Source organism: Leopardus geoffroyi, chromosome B4, assembly GCF_018350155.1.
Source record: "Leopardus geoffroyi isolate Oge1 chromosome B4, O.geoffroyi_Oge1_pat1.0, whole genome shotgun sequence".
Taxonomy (NCBI): Eukaryota; Metazoa; Chordata; class Mammalia; order Carnivora; family Felidae; genus Leopardus; species Leopardus geoffroyi.
Window position 1 is genome coordinate 63,472,247 of NC_059341.1, and position 13,966 is coordinate 63,486,212.

General features: G+C 42.0%; 1 long non-coding RNA gene across 1 annotated transcript in view; it reads right to left on the reverse strand.

Annotated features, from left to right (window-relative positions):
• LOC123589904 overlaps positions 1–13,966 on the reverse strand; it is a 71,288-nt gene that overhangs the window by 29,691 nt on the left and 27,631 nt on the right. The window lies entirely within an intron of this gene.

Sequence of the window (13,966 nt, forward strand, 5' to 3'; positions counted from 1 at the left end):
CACCACAACGTAGCTACCATCTGTCAGCAAACAACCCTATTACAGTACCACTGCCTGGATGCCCTGCGCTGTACATCTCCTCCCCATGACTTATTTCATAACTGGAAGCGTGTACCTCCCACTTCCCTTCACTCATTTCGCCCAGCCCCCAAGATAATACTGTTCTTGCTAATCAAAATTAAAGTTCCGTGCAGCTATAATTATAAGCACCTCTCCTTATTTACATTGGACATACATTAGGCTGAAAAATGCCCTCCTCTCGCAGACAAAAAGAGTAGTGAGGTTTCATATCTCTTAGCTTTTTTTTTAATTAAATGTGGTTCAAATCTTAGCTCCTCATTGTGTTAGCTTTGTTAACTTGGACATATTAATTTCTCATTGATTAAATAATACGTACGAATCACTGAATACAGCCTTGGCATATAATAAGCATGCCATAAATGATCTCTGTCATTAGCATTACCCAACTTGGTGAAACCCAAGTTCTGTGTTTTTGTGGTCATCATGCTTCTTGCCAATGAGGCACATCACTCACACAGCTAAAATGACTCTATGTGTTTCTCCTAAAAAGGCATCAGATGGTGGGATCTCTTTCATGCAAAGAAGTTTATTTGAAAAGACTGGAACTTGACCAAAATTTGTATTTTCTCTAACACAAAGGCCTATGCTAAGGTATTCTGTCAGATTGCTTCTACTACAAAACCATCCTAGATGCAAAATCAGCAAGATACTTTTGGGCCACTGGCATCACCTGAGGAGGGTTTGAGCACCTTAATCCTTGAGATAAACTGCTGTCTGCCAAAGATCCTGTCCCAGAGGCATGGGTGCTGTTAGACTATGAGTACCTTTATTCAGGCAAGAGCCTACCACAGGACAGAACCATCCTAAGTCTCTTATAAAAGCACCAACATTTAAAAGATGAAAGAAAAAAATTAGGCAAGCTAAGAGAAAGTTGAAGTAGCAGATGTCCACACACCTGTGTTTATCAAATGACTTTGGTACCGGATAGTCTGAGGGAATGAGGCCACCAGAGTCTGAGAACTGTGCCAAATAGGAGCCGGCAGGATGACAGACCCTGGACAGAACCCACAGCAAAGGGTGAGGGTAGACACCTTCGATGGTCTGCTCATTCCAGTCCAGATTACACTGCCTCCCCCACTGCCTTCCCCAAAACCATCCATGAAATCTTCATAGTCATCTACTCTCTCTTGTAAGAAACAGAGCTGGTATTTGACCATGAAGGGGTGAGAGAAGGACTGATTTCCCACCCATTTCAGAGAAGTGGCCACATGCCACATGTGGCAGAAGATAACAATGACGACAATAATGACAATGTTTGTTGAGTTCTTACTATGTGCCAGTCACTGCCTAAACACACTCTCACTCCCAACATTCGTGGAGTCTGGGGCACATGTACAAATAGAGCTAAACACATAAAATACATCTGGTCTCTTATTTGATAAATATGCCTTCATAACAACCTGGGAGGCCATGAGACTGAGAATTTAGCTTGCTCAGACTCCTTGACATTCCATGTAGGAATATGGAAGCTCAGGAAAAGGCAGCCCCAGGTCACCCCCCTTTTCTTCCCACTCACTCTGGGTGACTGTGCAAGGGGCCACATGCATGTGTAGATAGCCACACTGAGAACCCAAGCTCCTCCTCACAGCCCTACTAACTGCCACTCTCTGGCCATCCCTCAGGAGGGGGGATGCTCATACCAGAGGGGAGGGGGGAGGTCACCCTTCAGGAGAAGCAGAAAAGAAGTGTATAAAGACCCTGTAAGTGGACTTGGGGACAACTGGGCACGGATCTGGAGTTTCTAGTGCCTAGAACTTGCTCTGTATGGTGTAGCATGCAATGAGAGACAGGGAGAAGAGAGAGCACTTTCTTGCTACCCCTCCACTCATCCCAGATTCTTCATTTTGTAGAATATTGCTATAGGAGAGCCAGAGTGGAATCCTCTGAAGTCTAAGGCACGGGATGGGAACCTCGTGCCTGGGTCTGAGGTACACTGGTTTTAAAGGTATCATCTAATTTAAAATTGTACTGCTCTTCAAATCCCAGGAAGTCACTACTATTCTTATCATCTTACACATGAGGAAACTGAGACTTACGGGGTTCAGTAACATGCTCACTGGTGAGGAATGCAATGAGGGCAGCCTTGCCTCCAGAGCCTGCCCCTAACACGATGCGATAACCCAAGACATCTATATAAAATAAAACGGAGATGATTTTTTTTCTAAACCACTGAAAAGAGATAGGGTTTCAAGCAGCCGTAATTCATCTAAAATAATCTCTATTCGGGTTTGAAAATATCTTGACAGGTGTCACATTGCTTAAAATCCTAATACAAACATTACAGAGATTAACACGCTTCTTCGATAGGAAAGATCTTTCAATGTCTGGTCTAATCCAGACCTCATCAGTCCAAGGTTTTGAGAGAAGTACTCTCTCTCCATCTCCAGGAACAGGGCAAGGCCTCTTCTTGAAAAGGGAAATTCAAGTGAAGAGCAAACCCTGTGTTTTTCTGGCCTCCAAGGAGATGAAACCAGCCGGTCCTGGCTGTGAGGAAAACTCTTTGCTCTGACTAGAGATCTCAATAAGGAGCACAAAAGAGCCAGGGCAAGCCACTGACACGCAAGAACCAGAAGGTAAACTCTGGTTGCCAAATTTATGAAGACTCTGAAAGTTGGTGAGAAGAAGCCAGGCTGGCTAGGGACTTGAGGACCCAAGGAATGACACGGTGGCTTTTCTCTTTGCCTTATGTATCCCAGATTTGGAGCTGGTTGCCAAATGTTCGGTTTTGCTGCATACTAAGAAGATGCATTTCAGACGCATTTTCAAAGCATGTTGGAGAAACACCACTGCAGTCTCAGGGAATAGAGATTATCCCTAGCATATAAAGGTGATCATTCATTTGCAGGCTAATGGCACCTCCAAATTAGAAATGGGTTTATTGGTAGTCTGTTCAGAATTCAGCATTTAAAATAAGGAAAGACACTGTGCTGCTCTCACTTGTGCTTTTATGGTGCATGTCCAGAGGGGATTTATCAGGACAGGCACATTAGCAATATTTGACTGCAAGTTAGAATAAAACAAATTTTCCAGCTAGGCTTTAAAAACTGTCATTTTAGAACTCTGCAAGCATTTAATTTAAGTGTAAATTGTACAAATGCACTTTCATTAATCACCCCCAGAAGCTTTTAGGTGATAAAAGAACAATGCTCTCCATTCTAACTTTACATAAACAACTTTCTAATTTTGGGTCAAGCATTTTATGGTTTTTATGGTTTTGCTGTGGCTTCATTTTTTGATTTAATTACATGCTGCTGCAAGATCCTCTTTACTACTACTGAGTACTGAAATTCTACTTTTTTTGCAAGTTAATAAGTTCACAATCTGCTAAGTGTACCCATAAATAACATTAATGATATGAGACAGACACAGTTTTACCATTTTATTGTTTTTTAAAAAAAATCACAGTTAGGAACTGTTCCCAATGAAAGGAGACTAAGGAGGCTCTATAAATGTATGTGATACTTGATGCTATGCTGAGTCCCGTCCTGGAGGGGAAATCCTATAAAAGATATTGAGTCAATTGAAAAATTTGAGTGCAGATGGTCTGTTAAATTAGTGTCTGTGTGTGTGTGTGTGTGTGTGTTGTAGGGAGACAGTGTGCAAATGATAAAGAAAATAAAGTGTTAAGTGTTAGAAACAGGTGAATCTGGGTAAGGGGTATATGGGCTTTCCTTTTACTATTCTATTTTTGCAACTTTTACCAGGTGGGAGATTATTTCCCCAAAAAACTTCTTTAAATGGCATGTTACAAGAAAAGGAAAAAAATTCCCCTTAGAAGTTTTTCTTTTCCTGTAAAATTCTTGTATTCATTATTCACAAGCTCAGCCATATAACTATAAATAAATATTTAATATTTACATTCCTTGCCTTATTATAATCCTATTGGTTCCAGCTGAGTCTGGGGAAGCCTGGCTGAGAATCGGTGTGGCAGCAGGCAACAGAACCAGAGACGTCAAGAAGCTGTACTCGGGGAGAAAGAGGCCAGGCCATGGCTTCCCCTTCCTCTGGAGCCTCTCCCCCCAGCACTAGGCCTTCCTGCACTGACAAGTGCTAAGTGGCCGGCTCTCCCTCAGAGCTCCTACACGAATGAGGGAGTGAACAAATAAATGAACAACAACAAGCACAATGATGGATCACATAAGTAATTCTGTGTAAAATGTAGGCAGTTGATTTCCACTTCTGGGAAAATGGAACATACATACTTTCCCCCATTCTGCCTGCTAAGTACGATGAAGAGCCTTGGACATTGTAAGTAAAACAAATCTATGAAGACTCTGAAAGTTGGTGAGAAGAAGGCAGACTGGCTAGGGACTTGAGGACCCAAGGAATGACATGGTGGCTCTTCTCTTTGCCTTATGTATCCCGGATTTGGAACTGGAGAAGCCAGCAACTTGGATGCCAACACGGGCAGACAAAAAGGCCCAAAGGAAGCCTGTTCTTTCTAGCCAAAGGATCAGGAAAGGAGCAGTTAGAAAGACAGAAAACTTTTAGACAAAAACTGCTCTACTCTAGCCAGACACCACAGATAACACAGTGGCCCCTTCTCACCATTCCAGCATATGCTAAGTGGGGAGCCACACTTCCACCATCATAGGGCTGTAACAAAGTGCCTCAATCTTCCCCCTCCCCTGTTGCCATAGTATCATATAAGGCCAAGTAAGGAGCTGGGACTGTTATCTCCACTTGGGTGGCAACAAACCCTGCACCTCCCTGACTCCCAGTGTCAGTGGGAACCACATGGGAGCCTGGACTTCTACTCCCACCCAGCAGTAATGAGGCATCCCTCCTTCCCACCCCTGGTGGGTGTCAGGAGAGGCCTTCTAGAGAATCAGGACTTTCACCACCACCTACTGGTAATGAGGCAGCCAGGCAGCCCCCACCCACTTGGTGTCATGGAGGTCACAGAGGAGCAGTATACAGGCATTCCTATCCTTCTGCCAGGGAAGTGTCAGCAGAGACCTAGTGGGGAGGAAGTCTCACCCCTGCCCAGAAGTAACAAGGGGACCCTCCCACTACCACCACTGTGGTGTCAATAGAAGCCAACAGGTGAAATGAATTCTAATCCCACCTGGCAGTGACAAGGTGAGACCCCACTTGCCTGGCCAGGGAGGTGTCAAAGAAAGCCTAATCTGAAGGTTTAAATAAGATCCAGAGTCTCACAACAAAATACCCAAAATATCTAGATTTCAGCTAAAACTCACACATCATACCAAGAAACAGGAAGATCCACAAGTGAGGGATAAATGATAATCAACAGAAGTCAACATTGAGATAACAGAGATATTAGAAATATCTGACAACGATTTTTAAAGCAGACATCATTAAAATGCTTCCACAAGCTGGGGCACCTGGGTGGCTCAGTTGGTTAAGTGTCTGACTTCGGCTCAGGTCATGATCTCGCTGTCTGTGGGTTTGAGCCCCGTGTTGGGCTCTGTGCTGACAGCTCAGAGCCCGAAGCCTGCTTCAGATTCTGTGTCCCCTTCTCTCTCTGCCCCTCCCATGCTTGCACTCTGTCTCTGTCTCTCAATAATAAATAAACATTTAAAAAAATTTAAATGCTTCAACAAGCAATTATGAGCATGATCAAAGCTAATGAAAAAAATAGGAAGCCTCAGCAAAGGACTAGAAAGTTCTAGCAAGAAAATAAAAAGATACAAGAAGAACCAAGTGGAAATTTTTAGAATTGAAAAATACAATAATTGAAACTAAAAACTCAATGAATGGGTACAATAGCAGAATGAGGGGGTCAGAGGAGAGTCAGTGAGCAGGAAGACAGAATAATGTGTTATCAAATTTGAACAACAGAGAGAAAATAGACTGGAGGAAAAAAAAATCCACAGATAGCTCCTCAGAGATCTGGACTATAACAAAAGATCAAACAGTCATATCGCTGGAGTCCCCAAAAGACAGGAGAGAGAGGACATGGCTGAAAAAGTACTAGAAGAAATTATGACTAAAAAATTTTCCAAGTTTGTCTATCTCTCTCTCTCTCTCTCAAAAATAAATAAACATTAAAAAAAAAGCTGGGGAGCACCTGGGTGGCTCAGTTGGTTGCGTGTCGACTTTGGCTGAGGTCATGATCTCATGGTTCATGGGTTCAAGCCCCTCGTTGGGCTCTATGCTGACAGCTCAGAGCCTGGAGCCTGCTTCAGATTCTGAGTCACCTCTCTGTGCCCCTCCTCTGATCATTTGTTCTCTCTCTCTCTCTCTCTCTCTCTCTTGCCCTCTCTCTCTCAAAAATAGATAAACATTAAAAAGAAAACTTTCCAAGTTTGTCAAAGACATAAACTTACAGTTTCAAAAGCTAAGCAAATGCCAAACAGGATAATTCAAAAAAACATCCATACCAAGTCACATCATAAACTTCAGGAAACTAAAGACAAAGAAAAACTCTTGAAGGCAGCACTACCAATAGGGGAAAAATAACTCAGATGCCAGTGGATTTCCCACCAGAATCCACAGAGGCCAGAGGAAATGGCGAAATATTGAAAAATGCTTAGAGAAAGAGCTGTCAACTGACAATTCTACCTCCAGTGAAAGTATCCTTCAGGAAGAAAGGGGAAATGAAGCCATTCTTGGATGAAGACAAATTAAGACAATGTGCCACCCACCAGCAGACCTACCCTAAGACAATGGCTGAAGGGAGTGCCCTAAAAAGAGAGGAAACGATAGAAGGAAACCTGCTACATGAAGAAGAAAGAGAGAACATAGTAAGCAAAAATATGGGTGAATAAATAGACTTTCCTTTTCCTCTGGAGCTTTCTGAATTATGTTTAACAGTTGAAGCAAAAATTACAACACTGTCTGATCGGGTTCTAAATATACGTGGTCTTGAGAGCTATGGCTCATCAGCATCTGCGCAGGAGAAGCAGAGGCAAGAAATGAGGAATGTGATGCACTTGAAAACAGAAATGAAACTAAAAATAAGTTCAGACATGAAGAATAAATGAAAAGGAAGGCATAGCAAATGCATTCAGGATGAGGAAATAATGACAGGATAAGTTTTATAATTTAGCCATGCACATATGCACAGTGCGTGCACTGATACAGAGTGTGATGCAGTGGACATCAGAACTATGAAAAACACATGTTGACTTATTTACTGGTGTTCTCAGGAGAAGGGCTTCTTGACAAGCCCAGCTTGCTCTTCCTGTCTCTTCAACGAATGGCTTTGTGAGATGTCAAACAGAGAATCAAGCTAAAGGCATCTGGGCTCTCTACCCCTGCTGTGGTCTGGTTCCCTTTAAATCTGGAACTCCTTGAGTTATATCAGCAGGCTCAATCTTGTCCAATCCCCACCACGGAAGCCTTACACAGAAGGACTTACACTAACTCAACACTCTGAATGGCACCTGTCATCCTATGGGCAGTCTTGCTCTGACCTTAAGCCTCTGCTTAGAATTTGTTTTTTTTTTTTCATTCCAGTATATTTTTCCTTTCTCATTCATGTTTTCCTAAAGTAGTTTAGGAATTTGCTTTTTGGCACTGAAGTGAATAAATCACACTTAATCTGGCATGTGAATGAATATCTGATCACATTCTATGACTTTATTTTGAGAGCTTTCATCAAATACTTCTGCTTCATTAATCCCCAGAAATTTTAGACACCTGACCCATTCTAATGTGGGTTTTACAAAAGTGAAAAAAGAAACATAATTGTATCAGTTTCTCTTAGGATAAGAATAAGAGATCAAAAGTTTTAGAAAGAATAATTCAATCCACTAAGACTCCTGACTGTTCAAAAGGGGCACCCACAATCTTTTTTCTACCCCCCCCCCATAAACTGTTTTCCCAGATCCAGAAACTCTAGATGAGAAAGGCCACACAAAATGAAACAACTTGGGATTTTGATCCCAGGATCCTTGGAAGTATCAAGGGTTGATCATTTAACAGAATTGAAAGAACTGAAATATTTTACTAAGTTTCACCATTTTAACTATTAGGAAGAATTATGGTTTAGAAGTTAAGAAATTTGGCATTAAACAACAACTATCTTTCTAGCTCCACTGCTTAAGAGCTATGTGACCAGGCAAATTACTTCACTGTTTAAAGCCACACAAAAATTATCCACATTACCTACCTGACAGAACTGATGGTGACAATAATAATTATAAAGAGTTAATGTCTATTGAATGTTTACTATTCCAGACACTATATTAAGTATTTTGCGTGATTATGTGAATCTCATGTAATCCTCAAAGATCAAGGCAATGAGATGTGAGGTCATCGCAACTATTGGGTAAGCGGTAATTTGAATCCAAAACCTATGACTGTAGAAGTCATGCTGAAAAAGACTCCTTAAAAGTGGGTATCGTATTAGGCAATGAATATAAAGCACACAGCATTGTATCTGACATGTTATAAGGGATACACAAAAGTTTCCTATTGTTTTTTGTTCATATCAAAAGAATGTTTTGATTAATACAAAATAGAACGAATATAATATTGTTTTAAGGGATACTATAGCTTATAATACCCAAAGAAGAAAGACTTTGGCATTAGTAACTATCCTACAACAAAGGTCCCCGCCTCCTTTTGCCTGTCTGTAATATGGACACAGCCCTAATTACTGGCAAGGCTTTATAAGACTGTTATTTTAAGACCTATTTAAGATGTGAAGAGCCTTGTCCTATTTTTGTCGTTATCAAATAGTATCTACTAAGTAACCATCTGCTTCTCAAATTGTAATGAAGTCATATAAAAGAAGCTAAGGGCTGACTACTCCCTTAATCAAATCCAAACAAGACCCTGAAATGTCTCAAGAAAGCTTGAGTAATTGGTTGTTGGGAAATAAAAGATTTTGAAGTGTGCTTCTAAGTAAAATATATGGTTTTGATTATTTCTAATTACTAGCCCAGCATCAGAAAAAAATAATTCTTCATATTGTTTTGTTTTGTTATGCTCTCAGTAAATGACATTCTTATACATATTCTTATTCATAAACAATTTTAGAGAATGTTTAATCAAATGCTTTCATTCTACAAGTGAGGTACCACCAAGTTTAGCGTTCTGCTTTTATGGCCATTCAACGAATAGGGCTGAACCAGGACTCTATCTCCTGATTCAGGGTTTTTTTCCAGGCATCCAAAAATGAACATGGCCTTAGGATGATGCAGGCTGAATGAGGCAAAAGACAAGCTTCAGAACAGTTCAAATATCCAAAAGCTAAGTGGCATTACATAATCCCAAATATCGCAATACTGCTACAATTTTGAAACCTTGTATTATTTTTCTCAAGGCCAAATTCTTTTTTTAAAGTTTATTTTTCACTTTGAGAGAGAGAGTGTGTAAGTGAGGGAAAGGCAGGGAGAGAGAGAGAGAGGGAGAGAGAGAGAATCCCAAGCGGGCTCCCTCTGTCAGCACAGAACCCGATGCAAGGCTTGAATTCATAAACCATGAGATCATGACCTGATTTCAAATCAAGAGGCAGATGCTTAACAGACTGAGTCAAGGTCAAATTCTTAATGTGATTTTCCTTATCTTTAATTTTTAAAGAAGAAAAGCTTAATTAAAACTGAACTACTTAATTAAACACAATTAATTAATGTTATGCAAATAGACAGATTTGCTAGACAACTACTTTAATTACATTCCAGAAAACATTCCAGAAAACACAGATGTTTGGCCAAAGACTTTGTGCTCAACTCCTGCTGCAAAGATCATCTATATATACTCAAATCAATATTTCAAATTTCCTATAAATCTTTCAATTGTACAGAGTATTAAATACTAAAGTGGATGGGCCAGAATTTAATCTTGTACAACAGTTTGTGAGGTTGTTTTTAAAGCTGTTGTAATAAAAACCTTTGATCCACATGGATCTAATTGTTATATGCACGAAAGCTTTTCTCTCTGGACAAAGAGATGTTGGTGATGGAGAGCAGGTCTCATTAACAAAGAAACCAAATACAATAATTACTTAGTCGTGTAAAAGACTTTCTTGGCCCCCACACAACCCACCATGAAGACTCTGGTGGCTGGTGGCTGGAATGAACGGGAAAACCAGCAATAACAAGTCCATTAAAATGTCTGTATGCTCCAGTGTAGCAGATTGTATTTTCTAAAAATGGCCAAAGCAGTATTTCTGGTCCTGCACGTCCCTTCCTGAATTTGAGAGGCTTTGTGGCTGTGGGGATGAATGGAATGTGGCAGAAATTATTCTGCATAATTTCTTAGGCTAAGTCATAAAGCAGATAGGGCTTTCTCCAGGCTCCTTTTCTCAGGACACTCATCTTGGAACCCAGCCACGCCGCTGGGAGGAAGCACGGGCCACAGGAAGCAGCCACCCGTGGGTAGTCCTGGTGACAGCTTCAGCTGAGCTGTCAGCTGACAGCCAGCATCATCTGCTTGACATGTGAGTGAGGGGAGCCGTCAGATAATTCCACATGAGCCTTCCAGCTGCCCCACCTGACACCCAGTGGAGCGGACAGGAGCTAGCCCCCCTAGAGACCTGCCCAAATTGCAGACTCATGTGCAAAATAAATGTTATTGTAAGCCACGACTGTAGTGGTCTGTTACCCAGCAATAAATAATCAGAACAGCTAGGTTTCTTTCTTTCTTTCATTTTTTTTCCCAGAACATCTAGTTTTTGAAAGGCACAATCACGAAGGACAAATGAAATTTCATTTAATTCTTTGTGTTGGTTTTTAACCCTGATTCTTATCCTCAGATTCTCATTGAATAAATGAATAATTCGTGTACATATTTTGATCAATGTGCTGAATTGAACAGAGAAACCCCATACAGGTGAGAACGTAGCACACCTAAATATTCCCATGTTGCACCTCTGACACCCGAGTGCCATCCAAAAACTTCTGACAGGTGTATAGTGTAGTCAGTAGGCTGGACCTGAGCAAAACTCTGATCAAATGAGACTGCCCTCAGAAGTCCCTGTTCTTTGCTTCCCGCCCCTTTCAGCATCCCTGTTGCCCGGGCACCTAGTCCTCCCTGGCAGCAAAGCATCTGGAAAACCCAATCAGTACCAATGCAATTTTAAGTTGCTGTCTTCACAGAAATGACATGAATTATGGGGGCAGGCGTGTGGGGCAGGGGGAGCACCAATGGAAGCAAAGCTGAGTATAAAGGGAATTAATGGTGATGTTTTAGGTGCTCACGTGAGAGTTTTCTTGGTACCTCTCAAATGACACTAGTAGCTAAGAGCATTCTACGCAGAAGGTACAAAAAGTACTGAGACGGGAAGATGTAAAATGCTACAGTGTATTTATGAGACATTTGTATTTCCTGAGTAAAGTGGCAAGGGAAGAATGGCAATAAGTTGGACCAGGCATGTGGGCAGGAGATGGGAAGTGAGGTTTTCCCATGCCCTGTTGTGGAGTCAACCCTCACCTAGCAGTCACTAGGAAGCTGCTGAAGAGTCTCACATGCACAGGAGGACAGCATCCTTGCTGATCCTTGCTGATCAGGAGTCAGCAAGCCCGGAGTCAAGTCGTGGCTTTTCCTGCCTTTAAGGACCTCCTGAGGCTTAGGGCTCAGTGGGGCTTGAGTGATTGCAGACATGCTCCAGCTCTGAAAGTCCATGTTATTTGAGTTACGTTACCCTGAGTCACAAGGCCATCATAGGGTGAATAAGGTGGAGATCCCATAGCATGAGCTCTGAACACTGGAAGCACCATATTCTATTTGTTCCACAGCACTGGTTTGAAGAGGCAAGGAGTGGATCTGTGATTTATTTTTATTTTTTTAATGTTTATTTATTTTTGAGAGAGAGAGAGACAGAGAGAATGAGAGAGACAGAAAGACAGAGGATCTGAGGTGGGCTCAAACCCATAAACCGTGAGATTGTGACCTGAGCCAAAGTCAAGACGCTTAACTGACTGAGCCACGCAGGCGCCCCTATTTTTTTTTTAATTTTTTTTTTTAGTGTTTATTTATTTCAGAGAGAGACAGAGTGCGAGTGGGACAGGGGCAGAGAGAGAGGCAGACACAGAATCTGAAGCAGGCTCCAGGCTCTGAGCTGTCAGCACAGAGCCCTACACGGGGCTCAAACTCACAGACCGTGAGATCATGACCTGAGCCCAAGTCAGATGCTTAACTGACTGAGGCACCCAGGCTCCCCTATTTTTAAAATTTTCAGCTAAAGACAAAACTCCCACACTCCCTGGGGTTAATTTTGAAAACAGTAATATTCGCCAACGCTTCTTTAACTTCAAACACTACTGTTCATAACACTCCTTTCCCTCCCTCCTCCCCAATCAGCCAAGTTGGATTTAAAATATCTAAGATGGTATTTTGTTACATTGCACATGCACCTGCCAAGTACAAAGTTGGAAAATGAGGTAAAAATATGTCGCTAAGATATGTCTGGATTTCTAAGCACAAGAAAGACTGGGAGAGGATCCCAATTTTGAAAAGCGGGGATCAAAAATTGGCTAAACATTCTTGTAGTTTGTGTGACAAAATTGTTTTTAAAAATTATAGCTGATTTCAGCCAAATAAATTCAGATAAAACTCAAACACAATTCGAGGAACCAGAAAGAAGGCATTTGAGGCATTTTCCAAAGTTAACATAGTGCATTTGTTTCTGGGAAAAGAGGCCAATGGGAAGGTGCGTATTTCTGATCACACAAGGAACTAAGAGAAGTGAGAATTAAAACAGCTAATGATACAGTCCCTGATAACACACAGTATTTCTGCCTATAATTAACATGACTTTAGACTTCTCTATACTTGAAGCTGACACACATACGTTACCTCATAGCAAACCTGTGAAGACAATTAGTGGGATATTAATAGATTCCCTGCAGCAGATATAACTGAGACTGAATTTCATTTTCTGGCTTGGGAGGGTCTTCCTGAGCCGCAAAGAGGTAGATATCTTTTCTCAACATTCCCATTAAGAGTCTCTGAGGTGACCGAGTGTAAGCCCACATTACTGTTTAGCTGCTATGGGTACAGCCACGCAGACGGCCAAGCAGCAACAACAGCGGCCTTCCTCAGTGCTATCAGTCACCACAGAGGAAGTCCAGCTTGGGGCTTCAGTGTAACTTAGAAGCTCGGCTTCCAGAGCACGGGACACTGCGGGGAAACATATACACACAGACCCACGCAGGTACAGGCAGTCAGACACACAGACGTATACATATGTCCACGCATGTACACAATAACATACAGACACATGCACACAATCCTTCACATATATACACAGACAAGACAGATGTAGACAGTGAAACAAACACACACAGGTGCACACATATATCCACACATGTATACAGAGACAGAGACACAGATAAAGGCATATGCCCACACATGCACATAAAGATACATACGATACACACAGACACAGAGGCAGACACTGTCACACACACACACACACACACACACACACGCACGTGTGTACAGACTGATGGACACAGATTATCAATGCCCGCATACTCCTACCCAAAGACAGACGGGCACACACAAATCCATATATATGCCCACACTACACATTCTCCCTGGACTCGGGTACTGTGGCCAGCAGTGTGGGGGTGAGTGTGCCTGAGAGGAAGAGGCACCCTTGCCCTGCCCAAACAACACAAATTCCATCCACTGCAGGCTGTCGCCTTCCCGAGGAGGCAGACAATAGGCCTCATGATATTAATTACAATTATCATTTCTAATACAACATGATCTAACTCTAAATAAGATCCTCATGTGTTTGGGGGTGTGTGGGTGTTTCACAGAGTTCTACATACAGCAGTTGTATTTCCATCCTAAAGATCTATTTGGCAGCCCTAGGCTCTAGCTGTCTGCCTCCAATTTATCAATCTTCCTGGAAGCTGATGACAGCGAAGCTCTCCCCTTCTGCCCCGGATTAAGACACTTGTGAAGCTGACAACTGGCCTGGCTGCGCCTCTGCATCTAGACTCCCTGCTGGATTCACGTC